This window comes from Caretta caretta, chromosome 10 (assembly GCF_965140235.1).
Source record: "Caretta caretta isolate rCarCar2 chromosome 10, rCarCar1.hap1, whole genome shotgun sequence".
Classification (NCBI taxonomy): Eukaryota; Metazoa; Chordata; order Testudines; family Cheloniidae; genus Caretta; species Caretta caretta.
The window spans coordinates 6,262,391-6,274,032 of NC_134215.1; positions in this window are offsets into that span (position 1 = coordinate 6,262,391).

The following is an 11,642-nucleotide window of genomic DNA, read 5'->3' on the forward strand; positions in this document are numbered from 1 at the left end:
AGACTAAAGGCATATTTACACTGCCCTACAGTTGGGACTACAGGGGTGTGAATAGCTGTGCGCACCAAAGTGTTTCACTGTACCTCCCCCATGTGGACACTGTGGGCGTGAACTTAAAGAGATCGAGTTTGCACTAATGTAGTTCTCTTCAAAGACTCAGGACCTTTAAGTTCACACCACAGCATCCACATGGGGCAATTACTGCATAACACTTTGATGCATGCTGCTATTCACACACTCTTTTGTCCCAAACAGTGGAGACATACCCTTAGATCCTAATCCTGCAACCTATGAAATTGACAAGAGCCTTCCAAACAGGCTGCCAGAGGTTAAATGCCATTGCATTCAGCCTCCCCACCACTGCCCCAGCCCATGGCTGCGGAAGCTGAAATTGACAATGGCCTCCAAGATGAGCTGCCAGCGAGCCATCATTCTGATATTACTGCAGAAAATTTTGATTTTTTTTTGTGAAAGGAACAATTTCCATCAGAATGATTGTTGGACAGAAAATTCCTGGCCAGCTCTAGTCAATAGTATCAAAGAGCTGATGGCTTTTTGATGCCCTATAAGAAATGAATGGATGCGTCTTTGATTGTAAGCTCTTGGGGGCAGGAGATGTCTGTTTGTACAGTGCCTAGCACAATGGGGTCTTGGTCCCTGGCTGAGCTTTCAAGGCATTACAATAATATGTTCTGGGGAACCTTGAGGAGTAGTATGGGAAAGCTTGATCTGTCACTACTCAGACTGTACCTGTACTGGGGGTAAACAGATGATTTCACTCTGCGAGGCTGTTTGCCCCGTAATGTTGGTGAGCATTAAATTCACACAGCAATCCTTTTTAGCAAATAGTTATCAAAAATAATGTATGGTACGGTATGTGCTAAAACTGTAATACATAAGAATGTAAAGCTGAGAGCTTAGAGTGTTTTATGACTTATTCTGCGCACTTTTTATATTTAGCAATTCAGAACATGATAAGAAAAGTAAATAAATTATTGGAGTGAACTCAAGGAAGGAGGAGAAAGCTGTGAAGCAATGTTCAATCCTGCCCGCATCTTGTGGGCTTTAAATACACTTATTCAGAGGGATGTATCTGAAATGTTGTATGTTCAAATTAAAGAATATAAGCGGTCCTTTTATGTGATGGGTGGATCCAGCTCTTAAAGATGGCAGAGTTTGGGCTTTGCCAACACACACCTCTGAAAATTGCTAAAGGAAGGCACCTACTGAAGAAAGAACTTCTTCCACAGGATAGGAAACTCAAATGGTGAAATTTGACCCCATGCATCACTTAAATCTCATTTAAGCCCTATTTTAGGGGGTCAGGTGAGACTTCAGGTCTCTGCACTGCTCATGTGAATTTCACACACACTACCTACTGAAGTCAAAGCTCCTTTCCCAGCAGCGTTAGCTGTCTGAAAATCTGTAGCCTGCTCCATAAGGGCATCGAAGACTGATATGAAACTTAATGGGGTAGAAAAAATTACTCAATAAAAATGCTGTAGGTGAGGAAAGGGAGTCAGGTCTCCTGTTACCAATGGATGTGGACATAAGTAGTCTAAGTAGTCCTCTTCACTCCAAATGCTGGGAATACACAGGTAGGACAACGTTCGAAAGCACCTTCGAGTGAGCAGTGTAGTTAATTGTGCTAGGAACTTTATTCCATGGCTATGGAATCAAGGATTTGGAAATAAACTATGAAGAAATTCGTCACAGGGGCAGTGAAGAGGCTGCAGGTCAAGGTCTCTCAGCCATGGAGAAGCAGATTCATCGGCTAATCATTCAGTCTATGTGGGAGGAGAGTTTCTTCCCGGTGATTTTAACAGCAGTGAGAAGGATTTCTTGCCAGCCACTATAACATGGGTTTCTACTTACTGCTGATTCATGTGTGCTCATGCTGCAAAGAGGGATAAACCATTCTGACAATTTGCAAGTGGCTACAGTATTTGCGATTGTACAATCAGCTAAACCAGTCATGGCATAACTGGCAGAAAAGCTAAACCACTGAGAGGTGAAAGTGCAGAGTGTGGGGCTACATCAGTGAAGTGCATTTTGATGTTGCTGTGTGTTATTAAACAGCTACCACATTCCTCACCAGAATAGAGAACAATTTCAGTAGTCCAACAAGGAAGTGACACTTGTACACATCTATGGAGCAAAATTCTATGAGCTGTCCTGTAGATCTATTTACCATAATGCAGACTGTAGCCCATAAATTAATTTGGGTGCACATCTGTCACTCACATTGAAGGAAGTTTGACATAGAAGGGGTGATATAAATTGACCTAGCTCCATTCAGATCAACAGAGTTATGAAAATTTACACCAGCTGAGAATCTTCCCCATGGAATGAGTGGGGTATGTAATAGAAATCTGCTGTCTGGATAAGAAATCTACACTGTAGATTGGAGAGAAGAGATTTAGCCTCAATTTGTAAAGCAATCTGAGATTAAACGGTTTTATATGTATGGAAGATTGTAACTCTACTGTGTTCAGAGGAGTTAATCTGGATTCAGGAAGCAAAGGGCACCCTTGCGAGAATTGCTTCACTGACTACTGAAATTCACCCACCCCTATTGGGCGGCTGTTGGAGAGGTGGTTTTGCCCAGTAGACGGAGCACTGGATTGGAACTCAGGAGTTCATGGTCCTATTCCTGGCTGTGCCTCTGGCTTCCTGGGTGACCTTGGGCAAGTCACAGCCCTGCTCTATGCCTCAGTTTCCCCAAAATGGGGATAATGATGCTTACCTCTTTTGTAAAATGCTTTGAGATCTACTCAGAAAAAGTTTTATATAAGAGCTAAATATTAGTATTAATAGTCACAGCAGCATTGAAATGTGCTCCTCCAGAATTCAAGGGCACTCAATATCTCATAGGACATGCTCAGCATCTTGCAGGTTCAGGACCTAATTCTGTAGAAAAGTCCTGCTTCTATTCAAGTCAATAGGTGGTTTGCCATTGATTTCAAAGGGAGGAGGAGCAGAGTCTGAGTGAGAACAGCATTTACCCTGTTTAGCTTATTGAAGTGATAGACAAGTTGTTCTTGATGGTACAGCCAATACATTTAATGAAACAGAAGAAATATCCCTGAGGATATTCTTTTCTGACAGAAGAAATGGCAGATTAGTGTTGAATCGAAAAAGTGAATGTTAGAGAAGTAAAAGTCTAACTTCTTCAGGGCACCTCATAGACTCATAGATATTAAGGTCAGAAGGGACCATTATGATCATCTAGTCTGACCTCCTGCGCAATGCAGGGCACAGAATCTCACCCCCCCACTCCTGCAATAAACCTCTCACCTATGTCTGAGCTATTGAAGTCCTCAGATCATGGTTTAAGGACTTCAAGGTGCAGAGAATCCTCCAGCAAGTGACCCATGCCCCATGCTGCAGAAGAAGGTGAAAAACCCCCAGGGCCTCTTCCAGTCTGCCCTGGAGGAAAATTCCTTCACGACCCCAAATATGGCAATCAGCTGAACCCTGAGCATGTGGACAAGATTCACCAGCCAGATACCCAGGAAAGAATTCTCTGTAGTAACTCAGATCCCACCGCATCTAACATCCCATCACAGGCCATTGGGCCTATTTACCATGAATAGTTAAAGACCAATTAATTGCCAAAATCATGTTATCCCACCTATTTATCTATCTATTTTTAAATGCATTTTAACATATTGTGTCGTTTAATTAAAAATACATTTCGGCACCAGCGCAGCCAAATTATCGTGTTGCCAATCTTCTTTTTCTAAAAAAAATTCTGCTCAACATTTTGAATTTATTACAAATTCATTGTTTCTAATAAAACTTTCCCTTCTCTCATCAATGTATTCTGTTTTTCATTTCCCTTCTCTTTTGTTAATCTTTCCAAATAACTGTTAAGTAGTCCTCCATCTATTTAGCTAAATGAATTCATTCCACAGATACTCATTATTTTGAGAATGATTTATGCGAGTACTATTAGCTAGATTGTCCCTTGTTTGAAGGCTTTTCTGCAGTCAGAAAAACCCAGATTTGAGTTAGCTAGAATTAGATCCAGTAAAAATAATATTATATAAAGCACTCAGGACCTTCTATCTGACTGAATATCTATGATGCCAGCTTAATAGGCATAAAAGTATAGAGAATCTGTCAAACTATGGGAATGGCCTCATGATCTCATTTTGGCTTCAGAAAAGTGGCAGTGTCCAACCCTGAAGTCAAATGCAGAATGGTTTTTCTTCAGATTTTTTGAACCAACCTTTGCAACTCTATGAGATGAGGTTGCGAAATCATGTACATTCAAAGAACAAGGCATAAACTCCACTACACCGGTTGATCTGCTATCTGGATTTCAGTGGACAAAACCAATCTACTGGCATCCAGCACATTTTGTAGATTTAAGAAAATACTCCTTTTTGTAATGGCTGTAGTAGCAGAGGACATGTGGTATAGTGGTAAGAACAGGGGACTGGGAATCAGAATGATTGGGTCCAGTCCTCAGCTTGCTGTAAGACCTCAGGGAAGTCTGCTTGATTCTTATCTGATCACGGTGTTAGTTCTGATTAAAATTATCGTAACAGAGCAGAACTCAGCCGTGTGTGCCTTAGCCTATCAGTCTGGATAGATTTCTTCTTACTTTAAAATCTGCAGGGTTGCTATGAAGCTCAGATGATGTTTAATATCCTTGGATGAAAGGTGCTGGGCAAGGTCACAGCAGGAAAGCTAAATATGATTTTTCCTTAAGGAAAATCCCAGAGACAATTGACAATTTGGTTACAAAGTTCTACCCTATCCTTAGCTTTAAAAAGGGAAAATACGACTGTGCAAACTTTAATTCCAAATAATGGCAGTATAGTGCCAGAGGTGGGGTTAAGTGACTGCAACTAATATATTGGATGTAGTCATAGGAATAGAGGGCTGGATCCTTGGCTGTTGCAAATCAGCTCCCCTCCATCCCCAGTGATGCCAATTTCCACTACCTGAGCTTCTAGCCCAACGTTTTTGCCGATAACTGTACCAAGGGCTGACTGCTTCGTTCCCCTGAGATGGTTTATTTTCCACATGGTGGAGCCTGGTGCCACTGTCTTCTTGACATTCATGCACCTCAAACACCAGCAAGGACAGAATCCACCCGAACTCTCTCTCAGAACAATGCTGCTTTTGCAGGGGTGCCTATGACAGTGCTGTGTAAGTTTCTCATCCTCACACTGCATTGCACACAGACTGAAACTGACTTGCACGAATGCCAGCCTGTGACTGTTTATTAAGACCAGCTAAGAGCATTACACATCTCATTGAGTTCAGCCATCATCTTGCAAGCCAACTGCCCATCCATTTTGTACATGTGTATCCTAAATTCAGTATCAATCTGTACAAGCCTAGCAGTTCATTAATGAAACACCAGAAGCCAACCTCTGCTCTCAGTTGCACTGCTGTAAATCTAGAGTGATTTGATTGTAGTCAATAGTTACAGTGGGGGTAAATCTGGAGTAAATGAAGGGAGAATTTGGCCTGCTCTTTCTCCCCACTGTGTGTGGATTAAAGTTTGAGGAAGCAAACCATTTTGCCACCAACACCAAAAGATCTCTTTTTGTCAGCAACTGAATTTGGTACTTAGCCTTCTCCCTTTTTGAGTCAAAGGCAAAAATCCCCTTTGGATGAGGATTGGGTCCATTATTCACAAGGCTTATTCAGCTCCTCCAGGTACACATAATAGTACATAACCATTACCATTGGTGTATAGAGTTTATTAGTCTTTCAGTAAGGTGACATGTTAAAACCCTTAATATGTCAAACTCAACATCCTCTGTCTGGCTATGGAAACGATTTCTAAAGGCTTGTGATAGTGATCTGACATGCAGTCCCTGCATGACAAAGGACAGGGGGAAGCTGTTTGGGCTGTGGACAGCTGGTCAGGGAATACCTTTGCAGATGGATCTGTGAGTTGTTGCGAGCTGGCACTCATGCTTTCCCAGAAGATGCACTTAAAAAAAAAAAAAGTCAATGAAATGGAAAAGGGTTTTCCTGCGGGAGACCATCATGAATAGCTTAAGCTACTCCGCCCCTTCAGAGTGGTCTTCATTTCTCCATATTTCCCCTTTAGTAAACCTCTCTTGATTCAGGGGAGGCCGTTTTCTTGCACAAAAAGCAGCATCCAAATCAAATGCAACTCTTCCCTTCTAGGTGACAGTTTGTTTGCCCTAATCAGCTTGTAAAAATGTGGGGGACATCCAAGTGCAATCTCTTTCTCGCAGAGTTCATGTTTGTTTTTACAGACAGTGCCATTTATGTCAGAGCATTGTTTGCTCAATAATAAAGTCACCACCTGCTGTTAATCACAACCTGCAAACGCCTAATAAAACAGCCCTTGAAAAGCAGGCCTGTGTGTGTATAAAACCAACTCTTGCTCGCTCCAGTACAGTTGGCTCTTTCTGCTTTGAAGCCTTCATGACCTCCCTTTTCAATCAATCCCCAGTTGTTAACCATGAAGAATAGCACCGGGAACTGCATTTGCAAATTGAATGTGGTGGTATATAATGAACTCATCCTTTAAAAGATTCCAGGTGAGGGGAGTACATCAGGCGAAGATCTTTTTATTTACCCTGCCCCCCTCTTTACAGCTACCTATTATTCATGCAATTTGAAGTAACTCAAAAGAATAAAACTTCCTAGGCAGAGTGTATAAGGGGCAGTGCCTCTTACAACTTCTTATCTGTTTATTCTGATCCCTGGAAGCTAAGCCCCTGGAGAAGATTAGCTACTTAGCTAGAAGCCCTGCAATTTATTGAAACGCCTAGGCCTCCAACTTCAGTTGATATATTTATTTTTTAAAAAACATCTACTGAATTAATTCCCAGCTTGGTATGAGAGCTGTAAAACAAGGGGCTGTGAATTCCTTGCATCTATTCAACTGACAGGATTTAAAAATAAAATAAAATACAAGCCTCCCCCTTTATATATATATATATATATATATATATATATATATATATATATACAAACAACCACCGGCTCTAAGCTATGAAATGAAGCAGGAACCATCTTTATGGAAACCCAGACACGCTGATTAAAAACATGACGTGACCGAATGACCTCCTTCAGGGAGAGGGGAGAAGATGCCGTGTTATGGTGCACAGATCTCAAGCCCAGCGTGCCAGGAAAGTAAAAAATCCCAACAGCCACTAGTGCTGGAAATATCTCCTAGGAATATCAGTAAGTAGCACAAGGAACAAGTACAGCCTGATCTAATGATAGCAGCATTAATATGACTATCTGCTGTGGCCTCTCCAGAATTGTGCTTGGCTTTCCATGAACGGGGCCTGATTTGTCCTCTCCCTTGCACCGGTCCCGAGTGGGAGCAACTGTTCCGAAGTCAACCGAGTTACACGGCTGCGAAACTGGCCTAAGTCGGAGGAGAAGGACGCCAGGCGGTCCGAAGTTGAGCGCTATGAAGCGCTGGGCATCCCCCGGCTGAGGACCCGGCGGGCGCACGGTGCCGGAGCGCGGGGGAGCTCGCGGCAGCCCCGGCTCGCCCCCAGCCCCAGCCGGGAGCGGGGCCGCTCCTGAAAGGCGAGCAGCCGCGATGAAGCGGCAGCCCCGAGGCATCGCCCGCTCCACGTGTCCCGGCGCCGGGGGAACAAAGGGCGGCGGCGGCGAGGCGGGGATGGAGAGACGCGGGGAGCGAGGCGAAGGGGGCCGCTAGCCGCACCTGGAGCCGCCCGCTCCGCGTCCCCCGGCCCGGGCAGCCAGACGCCGGGCTCAGGGGGCGCCGCCGGGGAAGCAGAGGGCCGGGGGATCCCCGCTCCGCTGGATCCTTGTCTCTGCCCGGCCCATCCCTCCGGCTGGAAGAGACACGGTCCCCCCCTCCACGCTGCCATCCCCGCCCCTCTGGGATCCCAGCTCCCCCCCCACACACACACACCTCCCCCTTTCTCCTCCCCGCCAGCTCAATCCGAAGTTTCCTGTTCGCACGGGCGAAGCTTCGCAAAGAAGCGGCGGGGCTGGGCTGCTTTCTGCTTGGGATTATTCTTGCACGAGGATCCGCCCGGGAAGACCCCCCCCCTCGCCTGCCCCCCGCTCCCCTCCCCAGCCCCCTTTCGCCGAGGGGCCGCCGCGCCAGGGGAGAGGGAGAAGTCGCCCGCCTCTGCCCAGGACCCCGCGCCCCGCCTTCCCCTGCTCCGCGGCCGGATTTACAAAGGTGCCGTCTCCCCAGGGCAAAGCCCCGCTCCTGCCTGGCCTCCTGTGAACTGGGAGTCCCGGCTATGCTGCTGGGAAACCGCCCGTCCGCCAAACGAAGGTAAGCGGCGGCCCCCGACCCACAAAGAGACGCACCTGAGCGCCCACCAGCGATCCCTGCGGGCCCCCTCCCCAGCCCGCCGCTGGTGGACGCTGGCCAGGCAGGGCTGGCTGCCCTGTGGTGTGTCTGTCTTGGGGGGGGGTCACTCCTCCGCCGCTCAGGACCCTGGCAAAGTTGGCTCCAGCAGGCTGGGCGGGGGGGGGGGGGATGGGAGGCTGCCCGCTGCTCCGGGTCCATCGCTGGGATCAGCCACCCCCCGACCCCCCGGGCGGGGGGGGGGGTGTCTTTAGCTCCCGCAGACCCTGCCCGGGGTGAGTTCAGTTGGGGGACCCCATTTCCCCCTTTCTTCTGTTTTCATCAGCGGGGAGGCTGAAACCATGGGCAGTCCAGGTCTCCTCTAGCCTCCCCCTCCGTCCCCTTCTAGCTTCTTTCTTCTCTCCCCCTACTCTTCTTCTTTTTTTTTCTTTTCCTTCTTCTATCTATTTGCTCCCCCCTCCCCTTTCTCTCCCTTGGATTTACCAGTGCTTGGCCCCCCCCTCCCCCAGCGCTTCTCTCATCCAGGTGGAGGGTGTGCCCCACCCTGGCGCTGGGGTCTCCCGCGATGCCTGAGTGACCCTTGCCCCCTGCTCCTTGCCCCGCAGGTCCCGGCTGCTATCATGACTGATGGCGAGAGGAGAGAGCCCTTCCAGCCACTGGCGAGTGACGAAGTCCGGGTGCCCATAGCCTCCCTCCCCAGCCAGGCAGCCCAGCCGGGAGAGGACGAGGATGTGCTCAGCCCTTGCAAGTCGATCCAGGGCAGCCTGGGCTCTGGAGGCTCCTCTGCCCGGGATCCAGCCCAAGAGGACGAGGAACAGGTCCCTTACCCGGCCCTGGCACCCACTGTCTTCTTCTGCCTCAAGCAAACCACCCGGCCACGCAGCTGGTGCCTCAGACTGGTTTGTAACCCATATCCTTTCCCAGGAGAGGCTGCCCCATGCCAGCTTGGGGTGTGGGGTGTCCTGCTGCATGGTGTTGCTGGGTGTTTCCCTCTGCCCCCCACCCCTGAGGGCCATCTGTGTCCAGCACCTGGCCGTTGAGTTTCAGGCAGTGCTGGGGGAGCGCCGCTTCGTTTGTTTTGTTTCTCTGGATGGGTCAGGTTCCATGCTTGGAGTAACTCATCTAAGTCCATACAGTCAGGGTTGATCATGGCAGACAAAGAAGCCTGGCAGGCTGCAGTCTTTAAAGCCACTTGGTTTGTGAATCCTTGAGGAAGAGACTTGGTTGGTTCTAGCAGGAGTTGGTTTGAGGATCAGGTCCTAGCCTCTTTGACCTAGAATTGAACGCAGCTGTTAAAGGTGCACCTTTCAGAGCAAACTGATGTGACACCTTGTGCTAACCGGAGTGGCCTTTGCTACCTCCCAGGGAAAGATGAGCAACAGTGGCTCGCATCAGCAGTGGGATTTTAGTGTCTCTTCTGTTATTCTGATTATTATTTATTGTACTGCCATAGAACCCAAAAGCCTCCAGCAGGATTAGCATGTGTGTCTTGGTTAATAGGTTTGGTATTCAATTAAAGTTCTCCCAGTCCTGCTACTGTATAGGAAGCATTAAAGTATACTTCAAGCTACAAATGAATAAAGCCCTGATAAAGTTCAAGAAAAACCATCAAAGAAAACATACCTGGTCTTGTGCACTTTAAGTCTTTTCTTGGCTGCAAATAGAAAACCAGCATAATAGGGGGAAACGACTGAAAGCAAATTCATTTTAAGACCTACAAGGAAACAATAAAATCAAATTCCTTAAACTTTACTTATTTGTCCAGGGGGGTGGAAAAGAGTAAAGTTTAAAGATATCTCCTTATTTGTGTTAAAAACTGTGGGGAATTTGAGACCAGCAGTAACCCTTTAACTGTTTATATAAGAGATCTGTGAGTGCGTGTGTTACTTCACATTGGAAAATGAAACATATTAGAATTGCTTTTGAGAAGCTGAGTTCACGCCTGCGTTTTCATTCCGGGTTCTGAAAGCTCCTGTTTGATTTTTATTCTTTTTATTCTTTATTTTATTCACAGCTAGGGATGGAGAAAGTGCAAACAGTCTTTCTAACTCCCCTTTTCTTTCCCAATTGCACCCCTCCAAATCCATTCCCCCTCCCCCCCGCAAATTAAAAAAAGCAACGTGTTCTTAGTTGTGACAATTAGAAAACTGAATTTCAGGAAAATGCAAGAGACGTCTTGTATGAAAGGAGAGTTGTTAGTCTGTCTTGATGATCTTCAGAATTGAGCTTTTAGCTTTGCTGCACATGTAAACGTGTCATGTAGGTGTAGCACTGACATTCTGCAGATAATTAATGCTTACATTTCCTTGATATGTGCCAGTTGGTTGCTGTCTGTATCCTGCCATTGCTATTATAAGCATTATTTATTAATATGGTTTTTATTGATTTAGCTTTAGTTAACCAGTGTGCAATTGAGATCACTTTTCCCCTCAGTATCAGCACCAACTTGTATGCTGTCATTAGAAGGAATTACACAATCCTTCTTAGAAAACTGCTGTAATCCATTATTACGAGAAATCCTTGGAGAGAAAACCCACAAACTTTATACCCCTGATTCTCCCCTCACTTAAAGTAGCTTTACTCCAACTAGGGTGAGAGCAGAATTAGGCCATGTAGCTATTAAAATAGAATAGAGAAGAAAAGTGAAAATAGAACAAAGTAATGGCTCTTTTCATGTTGATTCTATACCAAAAATGTAATATAACCTATGGTCAAGGGTAGCTTTTTATATCTAAGCAGTACAGTGAGTCGAGAGATTCTTCCCCATGTCCCCCGAGTTGATTATCATGTTTCAATTTTATGGGGAGAAGGGGGCAATAAGCCCCCTCTTCAGATTCAAGGAATATTTTTGCCCTTCATATTACATATCAGATTGATAATCCCCAAATCCCGAAAATAGCCTTGACAAATTAACCTGTAGCTGTAAAAAAAAGAGAAACCAACATCTACCTTATGGGAGTGAGACTTATGTAGCAGTGTTTTGTCTGGCACAGTAATTGCATCCGAGCCATTGTGTAGCATTACTGTACTTTATTCTTCAATGGAGCTTGATTTTTTTTTTTTTTTTTGCAACTTTTCTCTAATCTTTCAATTGTATTTACAGGAAACAAAATTCCCTTAGCAAATTATCTGTATGACAAAAATAGTAGACTTAGATGGACAATTGTGATGTTTGGTTACTAATGAGGCAGATCTAATCAAAACAATGTAAGCTTTATGCTATAGTGGAATTGCCAGTTGAGTTGGTGAGGGGGGGGGAATTTTATTTTAACAGAACGATTTTTACAACGTATACAATGGTAACGAGCGTACCTAGTATAAATCTGGACTGGAA